At 36.5% G+C, this 24,033-nt stretch overlaps 1 long non-coding RNA gene across 1 annotated transcript; it reads right to left on the reverse strand.

Moving 5' to 3' along the window:
* Positions 1-17,196: 17,196 nt before the first annotated feature.
* On the reverse strand, positions 17,197-20,374 carry LOC140142499 (uncharacterized). Its single transcript, XR_011857523.1, has 3 exons — positions 20,236-20,374; positions 18,970-19,160; positions 17,197-18,385 (listed from the first exon to the last, which is right to left on the reverse strand). It is a non-coding gene; the product is annotated as an uncharacterized lncRNA (long non-coding RNA).
* Positions 20,375-24,033: the final 3,659 nt, after the last annotated feature.

A 24,033-nucleotide genomic window follows, 5' to 3' on the forward strand; every position in this document is an offset into this window, starting at 1 on the left:
GTATCAAATATATCAGTATATGACATTTAATATAGAAAATTCAGTGTTGTCAGCTATACAATACTATAGATCAAACTGATTTGTACAGCTAAGTATACGATTCGTCTCTTTGCCGAATTCATTTATCGCACTTAGGCGCGATGCGTCCAAATCAAAATTTTAATAACTACGTTGGGGATTTACCATTAATATTTGGTGGAAATAAAAGATAACCTGAAACGTAATCACAAGCATACAATAACTCAATTTGCTCAACATTCTCGATTCGTCACTCTGCCGTATTCATAACGATATAATATTTTGCCTTTTTTTTTTTAAATCTCAGCTTAATTTTATAAGCTTATTACTGAAATCATTAGTAACCGTATTATATATCTTATACCGGTATTCTGAAACCAAAGTCAAACAACTCATGGTGAAATCAAATGGCAGCCGATTTCATAGGGCAGAGAAAATTGCAAGGATGGGAGAAAAACTTTGAGAACATTACAATATAATAGTAAAAAAAATGACGCTTGTAATTACAGTCTGATCTATTTAAGGCATATGTCAGGAAATACAAATCCAAATGTAACATGTTTGTATCCACTTTATTTTGATTCAGGCGGTATACATGTAGTTTTTGTAGTGTACTTGCCTCAGGTGCAATTGCATACAATTCAGGCGGTATTTCACCTTTCGTCATATCCTTCACAGAAATCTTCTTTGGACAAACGTTTTGACTCTCATCTCCAAACAATCCTGCGGAATTCCAAACGTCCTTTTTTGACCTGATAGTTGGTGAGGGCACTACGTTATTTAACACCCGGTGTTCAGAGTTTATACTCTTCTTGTTTTGATTGAGTTCTGGAAAATGTCGCATAGGTCTATCATTTCTTGAAACAATCATTTTCCTCAATTTAGCCTGGGAATTTATGTTATGCTTCGTGTGCGCAATAGTTCTATCTTTGGTTGTTGACACATTACCTTGAAGCTGATTTTGTGTAGCATGGTAGAGTTCAATGCATATAAGTAAGGTAATAATGAATAACGATATGGTTCCGATGAGTTTCATACTTCTCTGTAAGTAATAAAACAAAAATATCATAACAAATGGTGAAACAAGAACATAAATGAACAGAAAGTGAACTGAACGGAGCTGGGTTGTTGATATTTATTTGTATATATACATGAAATCCCTCACGTCTAAACGCGACAGTATGAGGAAATCGACATCAGTCTGGAGGTATTGTTCAAATGTTAATTCTGAACAAATTTGAACACCTGCAGATCATGTCCGATGTGTTCAAATTAACAGATATAGAACGAATCCGTACAATATTTGTATCGTCTTCTTTGAAAACATTTTTAGGCGGCATCTGCAGTATATTCTTGTACAAAGAGAATATTCAACCCAAGATAAAGACTTCGGCAAACTAAAACTTGACAATGAGGAGATTTTCCCCTCTTAACAACTTCAGACGAATCCAGGACGCGTCTGCGGTGTTCTGAGAAATGTGCATGTAGGAGGTGACCTTCGTTGACTATTAAAACGAGTTATTACCATAGATCTTTTAAAAGATCCGCTAACTTATGAGTCAATCAATCATCTTGTCGTTTTGCCCATATTCTAGTAGTTGAGCTTACTGCATTATGTGATATAGTTTCACGAAACACAGATCCTGTGAGTGTCAGTTAATTACCACGATCCAAGATTTAAATAAAGGTCTTGACCTAAACATAAATAGCCGCAGTACTCTAGACTTCGCGAAGGTCTTTGACAGAGGTCTTCAAACGCCGATTTCTCTCATAAAGCGCCTTCTGAAGCTAAAACATTATGTCATCAGATCAGAGTTCAAATTTTCAAGTGGACAGAAGACTTTCTCAGTGGCCGACCACAGAAAATGGTCCTTGATGTGCAGATGTAAACACCAGCAAAAGTAATATCAGGTGTACCACAAGATACTGTGCTGGGCTCCTTGTTATATTCTTGTTTAAAACGACTTGCCTGCATCGGTAAGCTCTCAACTACTAAAATGTTTGCAGATGACTGTTTGATGAATTATCGTGAAATGGTTGGTTCTCCTTGGCCATGTTAGCAAGAACTTGGCCATGTTGCTACATCTATCGCTCTCTAGTGAGAGCATTATACATTGTCTGTAACTTTTTTTTATGTTGGGCATATCTAGGCATTAACAGCTGGAATCTAGGAGATAACGCTGACGAAACTTATTCGGTCAGGCACAAGTGACCTGGTGAACGAAGGGGGTCGCCGTAGATAGCTGGTCGGGGTATTTTTACAGGACAGGCAAGTGTAGCCGACGATCGGGCGTTATCCTGATCGGAACCGCCTGTAAACGAGGTCTTTATCATGGATCATCTGCCCCGCCATTACCAGATGAACCACGGGGAGAGCGGAGAGTATTTTTTTTGTCCTCGCACCAAAGGCAAAGACCTTAACCAGTGTGCCACGCTGCTCCACGCTGCTTCTAATCCTTCGTTTGGTTCTCTGTTGCTTTCTAACACATCCTTCACCACCTTTGTTCTGTATTCTGTATTCTTCTGAGTTCAATTATGTCTGAAGGGCTTAATCGTTAATAAATATTATTTCCTCTTTCTCCTTATTTGTGTTATTAACTGTTCTTTTTTCTATCCCTTTATTAAGGTCTTTGCTTCCTCATTATTTAGGGAGCGTTCATTATTTCCACCGGAGGGGGGGCCGGGAGAATACATGGGGGGTCAGATGGTTTTTTGTCAGGCAAAAAGGGGGGTCAGATGGTTTTTAGTTATTGAAAGGGGGGGTCAGATGGTTTTGCATCTCAAAACCCTGGAGCTTCCGGGGCTTCGCCCCTGGACCCCATCTGGAACATTGCCCCTGGACCCCTGACCATTAGATGTACGCTTTGCATGGCGGCCGACACTTTGGTCCTAGTCCGGACTTAAGTTGGGCCTCACCTGTTTTTCCCCTGCCACGGTGTGAATTGACATAAATTTGCACCAAAAGTAAGTAATTTATTATAACATAATATAACATAATGGGTCATTGGGTAGAACATTCCAAAAAATGGAGAAAAATTCTAGATTTTGCTTCTAATTTGCCAAATGTACAATACCAATTTGCTGAAATAGGAGAATTTTGAACCATATTTCATAAATATACATGTACACTGCCATTTTCGTAATAGAGAATTAAGAATAATCAAGCTGCTGCACAGTAATGCTGTGGTCAGACTCTTCTTTGTTCTTTTACAATGAAAAGAGACAACTACACGACCCCAAACCGCTCCCCCAATACACATCCACTATCAAACCCACCCCCCACAGGTGTCATTTCCATACCCTAGTTAAACTACAAAGACTCGCCAACCACTATGCACAGTAAACTTGGGCAATGTATTCAAATACATTATAGAAAAATAACATCATCATCATCATCATCATCATCATCATCATCATCATCATCATCATCATCATAATTATAATAATACTAATTTAGAAATTCACCCTTTAAGAAATTATATTATGGTTGTGTGATGGACAAATGTTCCGTACAAATGTGCAGACACACAAACCACAGCCACCCTAGCCCTATGGATGGGGTGTACATGTCTGTGCGCATGTTTTCTCTCTTTCAAGAGTTAAATGAATTAGAGAGAACTTTCCATGAAAGAAATTTTAAATATTTTTTATGGTCAAAATATTAATTAAAATATGTATAATTATCAATTATTTCATTAACGATAACAGTAATGATTCTGGGAAGTGACAGATAAATCTAAATAATTTTGTGGATATGTTGGATATTATGACAACAAATTTTGAATCAAATTTGAGATCTATTTTGACATTTTTAGATAATCATTTCACATTTTACATGGATCTAATTGGACCTTCTGTGTCCAAGTTTGAGCCGAACCGATTCTGTTTGTGTCCGAGTCCGGCAAAAAGTGGACTTGAGTCCGATCGATACATCACCATAGGCGTAGATCCCCCCAATATTTTGCCAGGGGGATGCTCTATACAATCATCCCCCAATGTTGACGCTTGAATATAGGTGTCTGACCACATATTTGCACATTTTAGCCCCAAAAGTGCAAATTTCCGCGCGCGAAGCGCGCATTTATTCCACTTTTACACCATATTTCATCAATTTAGCTTCAAAATATCAAAAGTTTTCACGAGCTTCACGCGCAAAAGGACCATAGACTTATTTTGTCGCCAAAAGGTGCTGGATTCACTATACTTCAAGAATTTTTTCCAACCCCATTCCCCCCATGTCAAAAAGAAATCTACGCCACTGTACATCACTGATTTATGGTAAGATGTCACAAACTACTTTTTATTCCTTTTAATATACTGATGAAGAAGATTTTGCAACTCATTCATTTTACACCAATTCAAAGGGGCTATGTACTGCACCCAGCATCAACATGTATGAGAAGTTGATGCATACTTACAATTTAAGAGATTGAAAATTAATAACTCAGCTTGATAGTTCATTAAACTTATTTGATTTTTATATTCTGTATGATTGAATTAAATTACAACTTAAAAATTAAATAAATTAGTTTTACAGCCATTTTAGCCTAATTACATAAAATTAATGAATTATAATAATTTTGACCCCAAGTTTCCAAACCTGCCACTTGAAAGATTGTTCTTGGTGCAAAAAAACTATAGTCGTATGGATAATATCACCTGTGGTATTGAAGTGCATGTACATGTACTAGCTGGAGCACAGGGTGGCAGTTTGAACCAAATACTGTGTACATGCATGCGAAATAAATAATATTTTAGAAAAATAGATAAAACAAGTTCAAATACCCTGTGGGGTTCTACCTTCCTTCCTTCCTTCCTTTAAAGTGCAGCCTCAATTATGAGGAAAATTGAAGGTATATGAGGATGTGCCACGATTTTGGGGTCCTTTTCAGCGATTTTGGTATATTGATGGGTGGATATTCACCAATATTTGGAGAAAAGTGCCCAATTACTGCAATTAGGGTACATTTAGGTGCTCTTTGTGAAAAATTGGTATACTGATAGCCCGGTGGCAAAAACAGTAAAGGCATAATTTTTCAGCCTGATATGTGGCAGTGACGTGGTGCGTTGAGGCAGCTGATCCCTGCGCGCATCTATTGCGCGTCATTGCGCGTGTGCATACGTCAGCGCTTTAAGTGTCCACTGGCTACTTGAAGCTGTGCCTATAAATGAAATGCATACTGACATCACTGCTACATGGTGATGAAAAATGGTACAGATGCGAGAAAGTCAGCATTCAAAGGTCTGTGTGGCACATCCCTAGTAACCAAAATTACAAAGACCCCACTCCTCCACAACAATACTTTCTATTTTGGTTGGTGGGGGGGGGGGGGTCATATGATTTTCATGTAGCTTGGAGGGGGGTTATATGGTTTTTATTATCGGAGAAGGGGGGGTCATATAGTTTTCGGCAGTGACTTTCTGTCTGCTCCCGGCCCCCCCTCCGGTAGAAATAATGAACGGTCCCTTAGAGAATAAAAGATAGGATTTTGTCTTTTGCCCGGTCTTTTGCCTATCCAATATCGTGTCATAATGGATAGGCTTGCCAATATTTTGAGTAGTGGATGCCGGCGCAGTGACCTTTTCCCTTCAAATTTTTATTCTATTATCTGGAGTGTCAGTACACTGCCACTTCCTCTGAGGATGTGACCAAAGTAGGTTACTTTCTTGTCACCAACTCTCCAAGCATCTGCCTCCTCACACCAAGATCCTCATGGATGCTTCTGTTTGTTCTTTTCACCTTGCAACTGATGTTCAGCATTCATCTCCAGAACCATGTTCTCACCTGCTTTAGTCATTATAGTTCAGTTCTCCAAGCCATAAAGGAGTACACTCCATACCAGTATCTTGATAAAGTTTCATTTTCAGTTTGTTGCAAGGTTTCGATTATTCCACTATTATTATTCCTTTGGCCATTCCAATCCCGGCTTTGATGTCTGCACTGCAGTGCAAATTGCATTGGATGTTTTCACTGAGCCCAGCTACTTGAAGTGGTTAACCTGTTCAGCTTCTTCCCCATCTGATCTATTGTGATGTTGTACTCTTTTCATTCTGCCTCTGCAACAAGAAGTTTTGTTTTCTTCACATTGAGTTTGGAATTTATGTCTTTGCCAGTTACATCTATCGCTGTTGCCAATCTTTCTATGTCCGCTGATGTTTTGTGACGAAAATAATGGTTGGTGCCTAATTATCGTAATTACAAACACCGGACAAATGGATTTATTTCTGTCTATGCATACGCACTATTCAAGTACCCTCACCAACCCTGTATCCCGGGAAATGTGGCGCACTGGTGATGGGGATTGTAAGTAGATATTATGTAATGAGTTATTAACCGATTGCTGCACTTTATGGGTACGAGCGAATGTATAAATTCCTACAGAGGTCTCAGGTGTCGGAAATGTACTAATGTAATCAGCCTAAGATTACAAACCGCGGGGGTGGGCGGGCATTTCTCGGCATGTCGAAGGGAAGGGGGGAAAGCGATTTTGGCACAAATATTTTGAGCACCTTTTTGATATCACGCCCTACAACGACTTTATTTAAATGGGCAAATGTTCCTGCTCGGTGCGCTCACCACACATGCCAAGACAAATTTCATGTTGTAAATGTTTCCAAAGATGTTTGGCACGTCGAGCGAGTGATGTGAGAATTCACTTCTTGGGGATATCTTGTTCTTCACTATGGGTACTTACTAATAAACGACTGGATGGAGCCATCATGTCACTTCTACTTCTACCATGTCTACGCTGGTTCCTCTCGTCAAAACCTGTTCAGCATCTGGACGATGGTACTGCCGACGAAAGACGGCGTGGTGCAGTTGTAAACTATGTACATGTGCTTGTGCGGTTAAAAAGCCTGGAGAATGTGTATTGAAATAAAATCCTTGATTTCAGTTGTAATGCGTAGATATGTTTGACATAAAAAAACCTGTGAACAATAATTATGAAATGTTTATTTTATTCATTTTACGAAAGATTTCATTCTCAGTGTGAACAAATAATTATAGACAAATCAAATATCACACCAAAGCCAGGTACTGAAGGATCAAGCAGGATCAACCCCCGGATCAACCCAATGAGTATAATATCTTAGGATTAACCTTAGATTATCCAACATGTTATACGCCAATGTATAACGTATAACGTTAGACTATACCATAGTCTATTTGTGATATAATAAAAAATATGTTATTAATCATGATGTACACAATTAAAATATTCAATAAATGGTAAAAAAAGTATTTTATTTGTCATATTAGACTTCTCCGTAATCCACTTGCCCATTGTGCATACTCAGGCTATTGCATTTAACAGTATGCTTTAATTAATTTGTGCACAATCTGATAGATTTTCACATCTGATCTTTTTAGTCACCGTACTCCCTTTGTTAGCTTCCCAAATGGACTACTGACTTTAGATTGCGGTTAACATGCTTAACACGGTTGTCAATGGATGAGATTGTCGGATTTCTGGACTACTAAAATTGGCCATGATGTAATTTAAATGGATCTGGCTTGTGATTGGTCGCCCAGATCTCCTTATGGTTTAAATCCTCCGGGCACCTGCCATTACTATGGTACATAACTAGCTTAACTATACGGCCCTTTGTGTTGGCGGGAACATTAAACTCTCAGTAGGTGCATGAGCGCGTCTTGTACTTCTATTCCAGGCTTTGTGCTTGCGGTTAAATTGGATTGATAAACAAGTATAATCGACAGTGTGTGTGTTAGGGTTAAGTCCCGTTTATAATGCATGCAAAGTACATAGTCAATTTTTAACTCGGGCTTTCGAGATTAATAAACTGGTAGATCGTAAAATCAGAATTGTTCAGTATTGAAGTGCCATTATAATTATGCCATTATGATAATTCGTTATGAACACGGCAGAGTGCCGAATACGCAAAAATTCATGAGCACTCATTTGAAATGTATATCATAGAAGTGAATGTACACGAATTATTGGCAATACTTGCATGTTCTGAAATAATCGATATATGCCCCCAAAACACGTTTTAACAGCTATTCGACTTTATCCCAAATGTCTCTACCACTGCGCAGAAAGGTCGAATACGCATTCAACTAAATTTACGTCTACCATAGCACGCATTCTTGATTTGGGGCTTTTGTGTAGAAATTAGTTGGTTGTCATAAGGCTATGTAGACTTAACTTACTATATAAGTTATAAATAGTCATCCCTGTGACATTTAGTGACAGTAACTACTTACTAGAATTACCAGCATAATTTTGAGTTCAACTGAATGCGTTCACCGTGATTAATAACATGTTTTATTTATCAAAACTCGACTATGGCATAGTCTAGGGAAACTGTTCAAGCGGTCGGTCAGTTTAGGTGTTTTATGCACCTTCCCCTGGTTCTTTTGGTTATAAACTTAAAGCCATGATGACCGACTTTTTGTTTGAGTTTGGTCAGTTTTGAGCCTGGTTGTTTACACCCCTGATTTACACATATCCCAACTTACACCAATTGGATTCTGCCAAACTCATTGTGTTTATAGGACAACAGAGCAAATTGAATTAAAGTAATAATTATGATTTAAACTCTCTCATTGAGCACCATGGTTAGGCGACCAAGATTTTACCTCATTAGTTTGTAGATGACCAGAAAACTTCCTTGATGATATTCAGGCCTGATGATGTTACTGATGATATTTTATAATATTTGGAAAAGAATGAGCGAATTAAAATTGGACCGAAATTGTATTTACGCGATTTAAGCATTCTAATTTCTCGAGTTTTTGAACATACCGTTATGACGCCGTTGTATAGTCGGATATACACCATAATACGGACTTCAAGTTCATATGTTGCCAAAAGTTACTGTCGTATGATTCTGCTGATCATATGAACCAAAACCATAAGCACTATTATTATAGAAGCACACCATTAACATTTGCTGGTAAAATTAACGTGTTAATAAAATCCACACAGCAACTTGTCCAATGAACTTGTTCATTGTGTTCATGATGGTCAGGAATAAAAGAATTCCCTGCTGTGATCAATGAACTCAGACTTCAAGGTTTAATGCACCGACCTCTACCATACACTCAGACCGGTCAGTATATATATATTGTTGTACAAGGCTCACTTAGTCATTATTGAGGTATTGAGTCAAGATGCAAGTATCATTTATGCCTCAAATCACTTATTTATTGTTACATCAGTGCAGAGTAGGTTAGTATCTGTGGGTTGTTATAATAATATTGAAAGTTAGACCAAAGTAGAGTACTATACACCTGATCCGTGAACTTTGTCTTTTTAAAGACAAATTCTTGTTTCAGTAAATGTCAGAAGAAAACTATGATGCTTACTACTGTATTTTTTTCAAACCCTGATGTTAAGCTTAGGTGTGAAATTTAGGCTTCTGATATAAGATTTTCGATTTTCACAGACTTCATGTTGCACCGCGAGGTTTTTAGGGGGTTAACGTTTTTGTTTTTCAAAGTAACATAATTCGCTAACGAAAGATATTTCCCAACTTTCTAAAGCACATCATATGAAGCTATAGACGAATCCAAATACACGCATTCCTACGCCTGACTAGCAGCCTTTAGTTGGGTCCCCGTCGGCTACAATGCATCCAAAATGTGAAATGATTCGGCCTTGGCGGAAATTTTAAACTGCATTCTCCATCACCCGTTTTACACCTTCCGCGAAAACACAAGTAGACAAAAGAATGATTTACGTTTACAACACAAAACAGTTCCAACAGTTGTGCAAATAAAAGCCGCCTTACACCTAGAGAAGGTCGAGGAGGGTTAATAGAATAATACAATAGAGATAATTCCGCAGGTAATCCCGTCGCATCTATTCATAGATGTACAAATGGATGAACAAAAGGACTATGTATGAATAGATGCGACAGGATTACCTCTATTGTATATATTATTCTATTAACCCTCCTCGTCTTCATCTTCTCTAGGTGTTAGGCGGCTTTATTACACAATCAAACGCTCAAAACACCAGGTTGGTGCTAGCGGGAAACCAAAGATGGCCGACCAAATCCTGACCATGACTTGGCTCGTTGGATTCGTCTATATGTCATAGTTTTGTCAGAGTTTCGGTTTTGATTGCATCATTTTTCAATTCCGACTACCAATTTTGTCAAAATCAACTCGCGAATGTACCCATGGATGGATGATTTTGCAAGCCACAATAGAAATATCGATTATTTCTGTTGCTTATAATTATTAGAAATGAAGTACTTGTTGAACATGTTGGCCGTCGCAAGTGAAAAAAGGTGAAATCAAAACGGAAGTTCTGACCAAATTATATATAATATATAGACGCATACGATGTGCCTTACAGAGGTGGAAATGTCTTTCTTCAGCAAACTATATTAGTTTGAAACGCTAAAAAATGAATTCCGAAAAAAGCTCGCAGGCGAACTTAAAGCCGATAAAAAAAAAAATATCGCACTAAAATACACAATAGTGAAAAAATAAATTACATAAAAAATGCAGTAAAATAGATAACGATAATAAGAAAACAAGCTTATAAATATAAGATAAATGCTGAAGTATTTGATTAAATAAATAAATAATAAGCAATAAATAAGCAATTAATCAATCAATCAATCAATAAATAAATAAATACATTAATTAAAATTAAAAAATAAATAAATGAATAAAAATAAATGAATAAATAAATAAATAAATAAATAAATATAACAAGTATTGTTTTTCAGGTGACTAACTTTGGAATTAAAAGTGCTCAAACCCATTACAGGTGAGCGTAAGAAACATAAATAAATAAATAAATAAATAAATAAATAAATAAATAAATAAATAAATAAATAAATAAATAAATAAATAAATAAATTCCATATTATTTTTCAAGATATTATCCTGGAAGAGTGCTCAACAAATAAGAGCAATAATAAAAAGTTCAGCGAGTGAATAATAATAATAATAATAATAATAATAATAATAATAATAATAATAATAATAATAACATTAATAATAATAATAATAACAATAATAATAATAATAATAATACATGTAAAATTTTGAAACAAACATCAAAAATAAAAAATTATGAAATTTACAAAATAAAAAGGAACCTTTGAGAAACATAAATGTTTTATCTTCACCTAATGTGAATACTAAGATGAAATACACAATTTCTTTAACTTTGATAATAAAAGATGTACCCCATGCCATAAAAATAGCAACATGAAGATGATGTTTGTCCAAAATAGGATAGTATGTAAAATGTAAATTAAACCTCTCAACAAAAGTTTGGAAAGTTTTTTCAAGTATCTATATCTCAGATTATTTGTGACATCTTCATATCATGTAGCATATCAATGGGTAGCTACTTTATTTCCCTTTACAATGACACCACATTTGAAACAATCACCTTAATCCCGGCTGAGTACACGTATTGTGAATGTAGTAGGGTCTCAAACAGAATGTGCCAAATTGACCATTATTCTTTGCACAAACAACACTTGCCACTAACCTCGATAGCAGGTGGAAAAACCATACGCAGCCACAACAGCTATGCTGCTCACAGGCCTGGTTATACGTTGCTGTGGGATGGCATTCCATTCTTCAACCAGGATTCGTCGCAGGTTATTCAATATCGTTGCATTGGTTACTCTGGCACGCACAGCACGACCAAGCTGGTTCCACAAGTGTTCAATCGGGTTGAGGTCTGTAGGTAGTTGTTATGGCGAACGTTGTCATCTTGGAGGATTGCAGTAGGTCCCAGATTGATCTGGGATTGCAGCTTGCTGCACAGAATGATGGTCAATTTGGCACATTCCGTTTGAGATCACACTAAAGCAACTTTTAACCCGGGCTTTTAACACTGTTTAAAACGGTCTCTTTTTTTACATAATGAACCATTGTGACTGAACGCAATAACATGTGACGCTATAATTTGGTTCATGTGTAAAACAAATAAGGCTACCCATACCTTTTTACACGTTTGCATTTTGTCAAATATTTTTTAATTTATTAAAAAAAGTATTTAGGGGGGAACTTATAATAAGTTGTGGACCCTATATCTTGCTCATTCACAGTTACCATCATGTTCCAACATGGAAGTGTGTCAAATGCAGATGGAGGAGTTGATCAAAATTGTGTGCCTGTAAATACGAGAAGAAGTGCTTGTGGAGAACTTTTGGCCATCAGAAAATAACAGCAAACTAAACATGAACATACCATTATGTATATAAATTGTTAGAATTAGCACATTTGAGTCACCAAAACTGGAGAGCAATATTCAAAATACTCTTTGGAGCAACTTGTTCAGAAATCAACATACTGGCAAATCCATGTCCAATCCACCCTATAGTAAATTTAAAATGTGTTGATACACTCGAAACATATTAATAATGACCTTCAGGCCTGTTCAATATCATATGGTTTTATGTTGCAATCAAAAGTAGATCGACATACGAGTAAGAACGTTATATTCATTATATGCCGCCTGGCTCCACCCTCCTAATAATTAATCGCATTGCCTTTTTTTAAAACAGTTCTTGTTTGAGATTAATAATATTATCAGTGCTGTTTTGCCAAATGAAACTTAGCTAAAGTATAATTTTTTCAATTTTCAAAGTAAAATTTTGTAAGCTTTGCAATTTTTGAGATGGACCAAAAACATGCAATTTTCATGCGGTTCTCGAGCTGTTCTGTAAAGGTCAGAAAGAATACCTGTGAAAGGTTATAAAGAATAATTAATTTGAGGTTCTTTCAATTTCAGGGATTTTTTTCTTGAGGGTACTACTTACAGGACAGCTAACCTTAAACCTGTCAAACTTTTATGCCGCGGCATGACTTATCAGCCAATGACGAGCCTTGATTGAGTCCATTTGTCTGCAATTCGCTTGCGTCAGGCTGCAGCATGACGCAAGCGGCGCTCAGCGGTATGATAGTATGAAACCAGCATAACAGTGCAGATTATTCACAACAAACTTGTTCAAACATACATTTGATACAGCTATGATGTTATAATGTTAATGATTCTCTCAGTCGCAGCAAAATTCTCTATTTGGTCCATGTCAGACCCCATCTTGAATAATTTTGGAATTAACATGCAAAAGGTGTCATTAACTCCACTGAAAGGGTTCAAAGTCGTGCGAGCACATTCATCCTCCGCAATTCATATAGGCCCAATATGAGGAGCTTCTAAAAACTCTAAACCGCCTTAAGGGATCTAAAATGAGCGTTTATTGCGTTTCGACAGTATTTTTTGTGGGACATGAGAGCACCTCAGACCTATCGAATTGCATGTCTTTCTGATATCAAATAATTTTCATTTTTTGAAAATCACAATATAATACAAATTTTATGACAAATTTTAAAAATTTGATATTTTCAAATTTTGATATATAACAGCCCTCGAAGTAAATTATAATTATATTATTCTTAAAGTGTATGTAGCAGGGAGGAAAAGCCGACGGTCAATTGAAAATTTTGACCTTTCATATTGAAGATATAGATTTTTTCCCAAAAGACCTAATTTTTTTGGTGTTTTGGAAAAAAAATCCATATCTTCAATACGAAAAGTCAAAATTTTCAATTGATGATCGTCGGCATTCATCCACCTACATACACGTTAAGTATAAGTCATCAGATTTATAAAGTTTACTTCGAGTACTGTTAAATATCAAAAATATCAATTTTTAATGATTTGCCATAAAATGTGTATTAAATTGCGAATTTCAAAAAACCAAAATTATTTCATATCAGAATGACATTCTTCGTATTCAGAATGCAATTCGATATGTCTGATGTGCTCTAATGTCCCAAAATAAATACTGTCCAAACGTTCATACCCCAGCCCTTAAGCTTAGTCTGGAAGATCGCCCCAATAATTTTAAAGATAATAAAAATGTTTAAACCTTTGAAAAGCATGACTACATTAAATTGCAATGATAAGGTCAGCTTCCGAAATTCCATAGTTTCAGATCCGCTGACTCCCCAACACCATATCCCAAATAAATGCAAACCTGTCATTTTCAAACAATCCTTTTTTAACTGTTTAATCGTATTTAAAACTCCTGGAATGGTCTCCCAGCTGATCTTAGAAATCCCCAGAACTTTCCTCAATTTAAATTCTGTCTAATTGACTTATATTTTAAAATGTAACTTCCTTGGAGCAAATTATATAGCTGTTTTCGATAAATTCTACATAATGTGTTTTTAGCATATTTTAATCATGTGTATTGTGATGTGCCCTGAGTAATTTAATTTAATTATTTAACTTTGTTTACAAGCTGAAAGTATTTCATGAGATCGGAAACCCCCGTGCACTTGCAAGAGTTTGTGTGTTATGGCATGTTGTGGGGGAATTCCCTTTCATTCATCAGGTGATCAAAACAAACTGAATCAGAGTTATTAATATCATAGGGGATTTTCCATATTACTCAATATTCAGTGCATAGTTGCACCATCAGGAGAAAATCCCTTGTATTGTGAAATGGAGATCATTTTGGAAAGTCCCCCAGGAAGTAAATGTGACAGAATGGTCTATTAATAGATTGTGGGTATAAAAGCTGGAGGCTCGAGTTTGGACTTTACAGAATGTCATATTGTAAACTCCACATGTGTGTGATGGTCTTCGTGCTTCAAAAAAAGTACATTTTAACCAGTTTATATAGCCAATAATTGAGCTATTTTAATACAGCAACGAAGGAGATTGCGAGCACACAAATGTGCTCTTCCTCATCAAAGGATTAAAGTTCTTCTGTCGTATTGCTGGAGTTTGCTGCGAAAACCACACATCTGTCAAATACAGCGGAGCTGTGTGAAAGAACCCTGTTCCCTGGAGAAAGAGCGATTGGTAAAAGAAACACCATTTTTGGAGAAAGCAGCATAAGGAGAAATATTTGGTGAAAGCAGCGCCAGGAGATATATTTTTGAGAAAGCAGCGCAAGAAGATAAGTGATTGGAGAAAGCAGCATCATTTTCGTGTGAGGATTTCATACGCAAGGGTATTTATACACGCAAGTGTACAATTGATGGATTTCGCTGATTTTCGCAGGACAAGTGAATAAGGATACACTGAACAGTTTCATCTGTAGGATTGGTTTGGTTATCAAAGTAAATTTAGGTAGACAAATCCAGTAAATTACTCACGTCTTTAGCTTTCGCCATCTCGGATGATGGCTTTCTCAAAAGTGACTTGGTTCACTGCTTCTCCCGCGGAAAGCGGCTGTAGCCTCATTCCCAGAGTGTGATGGTGCAAGCAGTGAGTCATATACGTGATCTAGAGTGTATGAGCCTCTATGAGCGGGAGAAGCAGTGAACCAAGTCACTTTTGAGAAAGCCATCATCCGAGATGGCGAAAGCTAAAGACGTGAGTAATTTACTGGATTTGTCTACTTAAATTTACTTTGAATAAGGATATATTACATCAGTCGTCCAGAACATTGCAAGAACTCTAGTATCACCAACAAGAAGACCGCTGGTTAAGTTAGAATAAAACTGATTGTGTGATTTTATTGTATATGCAATATTGTTGTTATATGTACAGGGTGTCCCAAAAGTAACTTAACATTGTGAATTGGCCATAACTTGCGTTGTGTTAATAGTGTTGTTACAAAAATTGCACAGTATGTAGATAATTCTTTTAGAAATGTTATGATACCAAACATGCCTATGTGGTCATGACCCTTTGGCATGAAATTTACAGATATCTACCGTACCGTAAAACCCACTTTTATAAACGCAAAATAAGTTTTTTTATTTGAGACGTGATAACACGATGTAACGTGTTATCGTTTTCAAATCTGTTTTGTTAAATTTTTCTATGTTTGTTTGATTGTTTGTTTGTTTGTTTGTATGTTTTCAATATGTAATCTTCATTTTCTGTTTTATCTGGATTTTATATGGAAACTGCTTAAGATCTTTTCTGAGGATTCGATGAACAGTTGTACGCGGTATGTTGTTTTCCATTGAAAGTCGACGTACTGATCGTCTTGGGCTTTTCGCCACCACTCTTCGTATGAAATCGATGTTTGTAGCCGATCTTCCTGTTCTTCCACGTCCTGCCCGAGGTAGATCATGAACAGATCCAGTTGATAGGAATTCCTGCACTAGTTGCTGGATTGAATTTCGGCTGGGTGCATAATTTACATTAACATGTTCCCTAAACTTTGCTTGAGTGAGTGTGTACGACTTTGTCTCGGCAAAGAATCTGAATCCGTTGATCTATAGAAAATTCATCTTCACTTCAACTGTTTTCGCGTCTGGTCCCACGGGACCTGACGCTGATATAGTGTCTGAACTAAATCCCCAGTGAGTTCCAGTGACACATTCTAGAAGTTATCTGTTATAACTCAGCTGAAGATATACATACAGTGTCTGAGACAGAGACGGGCAGCATGCGTACCTGGCCTAGGTCGATGTCAGTGAACTTTCTCCATCCCACCATTTAATAGACTGGCGATATGAAACTAGGCCAAAAAATATATTGTTGTGTTGCCCTCAAGTACACAACAATTTTTGTAACCATATTTTGTGACAGGGATTGGTTTAAAAATATGTTAACCCTTAATAAATTAATAAATGGTGACAGAAAGAGTTTTCAGTTTTAACTGAAAACTGATCAATTAAAAAAAATTAATTAATTAATTAATTAATTAATTAATTAATTAATTAATTAATTAATTAATTAATTAATTAATTAATTAATTAATTAATTAACGAATGAATGAATGAATTAATTAATTGTCATCCAAGGTCAGAGGTCATCAATCAGAGGTCATCCTTGGTCAAAGGTCATATGGGGTCAATGGTGTCAAAAAGTATCTATCAAATTAGAGAAAACACCTGTCGCTGCTATATTACTATTCAAACAGTTTAGGCCTACTAAACTATTCAAACAGTATACAATCAGTTAGACAAATACAATTTGCACATTCACTTAAGTCTTTTTTTTTTATAATTGTTCAGACATAACTCAAGTGCATCTTATATCTCTAATACCACTATAATTGTCAAGATATCAAAACTTTCTTATCATTTTTATATTTAATTACCACTAACTACAATTATTTTTATATGTCGAATAATAAAACGCCATGAGAGTACATATTATACTAGTATTTGATTCCTGATTCTTCAAGTCTGTTTCCATGCCCACAACGCACCCAATCTTCTCTTTGGACCAGACGCATCCCTTTTTAAAGGGATTTTTATTAAGTAAAGTTTAATATTGTCAATATATCCTAATTATAATCTAAAACAGCAGTCACGCTTATGTACGGCCATGTAATCCATGAATGTTCATACCTAAATGTAGCGTGTGCAGTGAGTGAACCAACTCTATTGTTCAGGGGAGCACATCATTCATGTGCTTGAACAAAGAACATATGGGCTTGCTTTTGTGAGTTTGATACACACATGTACAGTCGTACAGTAAGGTCAAGGGGTCATCAATAATGCTGTTTTTGGCATCAGAATAATTCTAAAAGATCATTCTATGTGAATATGTTCTCCATTTTGGTATGAAGTAGGAAATATTTGAGATATGGCAAATTCACAATGTTAAGTTACTTTTGGGACACGCTGTACCAATCATACTTTGTTTTCAATTAAAGACTTAGATTCTGTTAGCTTAATCAAACAGTGTATTTGTGTTGTGCATTCGTGTGAGTTCGGGTAAAAGGTGATTTTGGCCTTGAGTCAGTACTACTCGTAACATTACTAATATTCTCCTAAATGTATATTTGTATTTGTATGTTCATATTTTTGTTCTTTTAGTTTGTTTGATATGTGTATAAGGGACCCCAGTTTGTGGGCCTTGTGCCTGTTCGAGGTTACCCTTTTGCGCCACAAATCGCAGTTTCATGTTTTTGTGCAATAAAGGTAATTTTATTCAAATGTGTTTAGTAACTTTTAAATATAATCTATCGGCCATTACCAAAAAAATATTTAAAGCTTGACACCGTATGAATACGGTGAATGATAAAATGCTATAAAAAACCTTTTCGAAAGAAGACTATCAATATTATTGTAAAATCATAAAATGAGTCTTAGCTATCAAACGCACCATAATGTCTTTGTTTCCACTTGGATATTTTGTATCTGATTTTCAAGACGCACACACTGTTTGATAACAAATCTTGTGAAACACCCTCAGGCTCATCCATTATTTAACAAATGTCCACATTGCCCAGTCTTCTCCCGTTGGTCCCCCGTTTGTGTGACACCTGAGGGCGTATCCATGATTGGCCACAAGACGGAAGAGTTTAAATCGGGATACTTCGCTCGTTTTTGAGTTATTTTCGTAGATGACGATTTCTCCATCGATTCCTTCTTTCATGGTAACTGCAAACGTCCCATAAACGGTTTTAGTTGAGTTTGTAACTCGTGCAAAATGTTCAACGACTGTTTGAGAGAAGAAAAAATGATAATATAATTATGCACTCAAAGAAAATATTTATTGGCTTTACTTTGAGGTGTTCTGTTGCCTCAACTTTTCTGATTATGCCAACGAATTTAGTTTTAAGTAATGCTAACTCAAGATCATTTGATTAATAGATTTAATAGTACTTAATTAAATGGCTTATTTCAACCGCATTGTTTACTTGTAGCAAACTTTATCAAAGAGTAGTTATCATATAATTGTTTGCACTGATTACGAAAATAAAACTTATTAAGCTGAATTCTGTCCTGGAAGTGGTCAAATTTGACAAATTCGAAAGATATTAAGTTGGGTTAACTCATTTTGAATGAGTTGCAACATCTAAATTTGGTTTAGTTGCACCAACGTGGGTGCTGTCTCATATCAACTAAGTTGTTGTATACGTTCTCGGAACTGTCGAAGAATGAATGGCAACAACTTTTCTTTAACTTGCCACATCAAATCAAAATCAAATTAAAATCAAATAAGTAAGTTAAGTTAAGATTGTTTGAGCTTTTTGACTTCAACATGAGATGTTAAAACCAAGAAAAATAATCTATATAATTACCTCATTAAAGGGCTCAGTGCAGGTGTGCACACTATAGTAGCCATAACGGTTTCCGGGATGGTGTCCTAAAAACACAGACTCGTCTATCCTGGCTTTAGCACTGTACCTAATTTCAATATAGTCTGTTTCAGCCATGTTGAAAAGATGATTATTGGTCAAATTTACGAAGAAATCCAACCGATGTTAAATACCTTTTAATTAAAATGAAACAATTAAACCGCTGTGAGTGTGTGTGCAGACAAACTGCAGTAGTGTGAAAAGTCTTTATTTTTCATTCTACGTACACATACAACATGAACTTGAATACTAATTAGATCTGACTCTGGGTAGTTATAGTTGTAAAAAACATTCATTGGTCAAATCTTCGTCAAAGAGTTACAGCTGGTTTGTTAGAGTTGCATTGTAACTGATAATTGTTTCAAATAAAGAAAAATCAAACAAATTATATAAAGCTCATATTGCTTAAATTTCCGCCACTTATTTTGTGGTCGATGGATAGTTATACAAGCAATGTCATGTCGCAGCTACGGGTTCGGCTTGCTCGCCCTTGGTTGCCAACCTATTATGAAGCGGTTTGAGAAGAAAATTTTAGTTTTCACTCCCTGCCAAACCATGGATTGGCTTCGTTACGTGGGCGATACCTTCGTGGTTATTAAGACTGAGAAAATACAAGAGTTCATGGAGCACATCAATAACCCAAACAACAAGTTTCCATCCGGGCGAACAACAAATAATCGTTCCCCGGGAATCGTTCCGTTTCTGGACATGCTGATTACGCGAAAGGAGGGCGGCACTTTCGCAGAACATCTCAAGCTTGTCTACCGGACACAGTATAGACCCCCAGACATTAAGATTGTTAAAAAGGAGAACAAGACTCTCAGCAGAAAGATCAAGGAGTCTATAGCAATCAAGAAAGAATACAGGTTTTTAAGCCTGACTTGAACATATTGTTTGAGCCTGATCACACCATACCAGGACCCGAGTATGTCTTCGCATGGAGTGATCGTTATAAACCTGTTCTGAAAGTGTAAATTGCTATGCCGAATTCGACAGGCTTGTCGTGCGCTAAGAAATGTTGTCTATTAAATTGCTTTATGCACGCTTGACATTTGTCCGCTTCTGTAACATATCGTTCATGTTGTATATACTATGCTTGTTCAATCTGCATTTTGATTATAAATTTCACTGTGTTCTGGTTCGATATTAAAGTCCTTTAATATGTCTTTAATACAAATACAAATATCGCTTACCGTACATATTACTTACCGATAATGCCAACAAGCGTGTTATTATTTGCTTCAATTGCCTCTGACTATTATTATTATTTTTTATACTAGGTTTATAGTACGGCCCAATGCTTTCTCACCAAAACGTTTCACTTACGGTACAAAGGTCATAGCTTTATTCCGTTCAAGTTCCTTGTTTTGTTATTGTTTTGGCAGTACGTGTGTTCTATAGTCAGTTCAGGTATACGGTGGAACATGAACTCATCCAGTAACCATTCTTGTCTCATACACTCTTGGAAAAAAATTCCAAGTCGGACCTACAATAGGTTCTTCTGTATAGAACCTTAAATAGTTTTACCAACAAAGTTTATATAAAGGCCAGAAAGAAGCCTATCAGCAGGCAACAGATTACCCCAATAATGCATGTGACATGCATTGGGGTAATCTGTTGCCTTCACTTTGCTGATTTTGCCAACTTAAAGAAAAGTTGTTACCATTTAAAAGTTCAGGGAGCTATACAACATCTTCGTTGATGTAACACATAGCCAACTCATACAAAATGAATTAACCCAACTTAACATCTTTCGAATTTGCCACTTCCAGGACATAATTCAGTTTTATATGGGGTAAATGGGTGAGAACATGACCTTTTTTAAATGGAATCTTTAGGTGAGAACCGAAACAGCGCCACAGAAACCTCGAAAATCGAATTTCTAGTTCTACATGACTTAAAATTTCTTTGTTTTTTCAAAATAAGTAACAAAATCAGTGATAAATGAAAGTTGCTGTTCAAATTGAACTTGTAAGGGTCTTGGATAACAAATCAAATGGTAAAATTTGGTCGTTATGGGACGTTTGCAGGTACCATGAAAGAAGGAATCGATGGAGAAATTGTCATGTCTACAGCATAGATGTTGAAACGATAGGGTGATAAAATACATCCCTGACGTACTTCTTGGCCAATTGTAAACCAGTCTGAGTCTCCAAACATTCATTTCTTACTGTGGCTTTCTGTACGTCCTTGGTACAAAGATTTTATGAAGTCCACCACATGTGCAAAGAATCCCATTTCCTACATGATGCGACATAACTTTCTATGCTGGATGCAATGAAAAGCCTTGGAGTAGTCTATGAAGCAGAGAAACAGAGGTTGCTGGAACACCACGTTTTCTCCATTAGGATCCTCAGGTTGCCGATCTGATTTCTTGTTCCTCTTCCTTTTCCTGCAATCTGCTTACTCTGGTAGTAACTCAGCTCTCTTTCTAGATGGTTCCGAATTATTCAGCAATGATATGAAGCAATACCTTGCTGGTGTGGTGATGAGAGATTGTTGGCACATTCTCTGGTGTCACCTTTCCTAGCATGCCTAGATAAAGGGAGAAACACTGCCGTTTCCCAATCTTCTGGCCATTCCTTGCTTCTCCAGATCTTATTACATAGTCTATGGATGATGGTAAATCCTCCCACATCAATCTATTTGAGCAATTCTGTCTGTATATTATCAGTCCTGAGTTTCTTTATGGCTTCTTCAACCTCACTCTTCAAGATATCTAGATCGTTATCATAGTTCTCCTGGTATGTTTCTTCAGGTGGAATACTTTCTTCCAATGAAGCATATAACTTCTCACAATACTGTTTCCATTTTGTTTTAATCGCTTCCTCTGTAAGGATGTTGCCACGTCCGTCCTTCACAGCATTGAGCCGGGGCGTTGGTATGCTGGTCAGTAGCTTGATATTTCTGTACATGTCCCGCAGTATATGGGCCAGCCCCCTGAAATGTCCGTGTCGTTGGACAAATACTTTGTTGTCACTCGGCTTTGTCAATACTGCTGTCACTGGCTGTGTTCCTTGTTTTTTGCCAAACATTTCAAAAATACAAAATAACATTATTTTAATGACTTATCCTTCACATCTAAGCAATTTATAAACAATTTTATTTTTAATCATTTCACTAGGACCACTGAATGGCCCTTCAACGCAGCGCCATGCCTTTTGTTTTCTGACATGCGTGATACATTAAATTTTCAATATAGTTACTGCAATACATGATGCGCGGCATTCACCGATTCCTATCCCCATTGACCTGCCGCACAGATTGATGTGCAAAAATTGATGAAATCATCACTCAGAAAAGGCACCACTTTCATAATTTTGCTTTAATATACGGCTTCATTACGGAACGCGTCGTATAGTAATTAATATGATAATTATACCTATTGGCAATTATTTCAACCTACACGTTTTTTAAAACGTGTCGGTTAAAACTTGAGTTCTAGGTAAGGCAATAATGATCAACTTAAATATGACTGAATCGATGAGTTGCAACGAACTAGAACGGGAATAGATGGCAACAAATCGCTCTGTGACCTGCATTATAGCTTGCCTGTTTGGTAATGGATGGTGGCATCATAAATACACATCGCATCGACAGTTGCTGGGATAAACATAATTATTGAATTTTAATAAATTATTGCTTTTATTTGCAATTGATAAAATGTTGCTTTCATGCTGATTTAACTATGGATAGATTTTGAATGCTGACTGACTTTCCATACAACGATGAGAACTCGCTTTATAGTTTCATGGGATAATTTACCAGGACGCCGAATCAGAAACTCGATATACTCTTCCATTTAAGTGTGACAACAGTTTTGAGATCAACAAGATCGACTTTTTATAATATATAAAACGGACAATATCAGTAAATATCTGGAACTCTGCATGTCACCAAGGAGCATCGCGAACAGTATTATTAGCTAGCGGCACTGATATAGACACAAAATTGAACTTGACTTGACGTTCATCACTTTAACTAATACTTAACAGAGGACAATTATAACAACATGGATGACGATCAACTTCATTTCAATCAAACAGATGATGAAGGTAATAAGGACCCTGACACCAAAGTAAGCTTTACATTTTTGTTTTACGTATTCGAATTTATCCTGTTTTTGGTGCTTATACTTGGTAACTTTACCGTCATATGGATCATCAAGAACAACGAGAATCTTCGCAACAAAGCTAACGCCTTTGTATCTTTGTTAGCATCCGCTGATTTATGCTTCGGTATAAGTACAATTTTGCTAACTATGATTGGTTTTATATACCCATGGTATGAAAGTGAAATCGGTTGCAAATTTGGCGGAGCCATCAATACTTTCTTCCCAGCTATGGCTAACGTTACTCTTTGTTTCGTCAGCATCGATAGGATGATATTCGTTAATAAACCTGCTAAATATCAAGAAACTTGTCGCTTTTCAAGAAACGCAATAAGCGTAGCGTATATTCTGGCGCATGCTCTTTGTTTCGCAACCATCCCACCATTGTGGGGCAGGGGTAAATATACCCATTATGAGGGAACTCACACGTGCCTTCTAGACCTATCCTCTGACTCAAGTTATGGATATTTTACCATACTCTTTGGATATCTCTTCCCTTGTATTGTCCTTGTATGTTGTTTCATCCGCATCTTCAGGGCAGCAAGACTTCAATTGATTAAAATCAGATCAGCATCCTTTGCGAAAAGGCAAAGCGCCAGACGTGTACTTCGGGATACCAAACGCGGCTTTCAAAGGACCTCTAAAACTCTTTCACTTATGTTAGTGTTACATTTCATATGTTGGACACCATTTATTGTAGTTCAACTAGCTAGTTTTCACGTAAACAACAACAATGGTTTAGCATTGTATTTATCATGGTTACTGATTCTAGCTAATTCTTCTTTGGAACCGTGGGTGTATGGCATGTACAATCCGGCTTTCCGTAGATCTGCCCGCCGTGGTCTTGCTTTCTTTTACTGTAAACAGCTTAGGAAACTGGGTATATTTAAAAGCAG

The sequence above is a fragment of the Amphiura filiformis genome, chromosome 20, assembly GCF_039555335.1.
Source record: "Amphiura filiformis chromosome 20, Afil_fr2py, whole genome shotgun sequence".
Classification (NCBI taxonomy): domain Eukaryota; kingdom Metazoa; phylum Echinodermata; class Ophiuroidea; order Amphilepidida; family Amphiuridae; genus Amphiura; species Amphiura filiformis.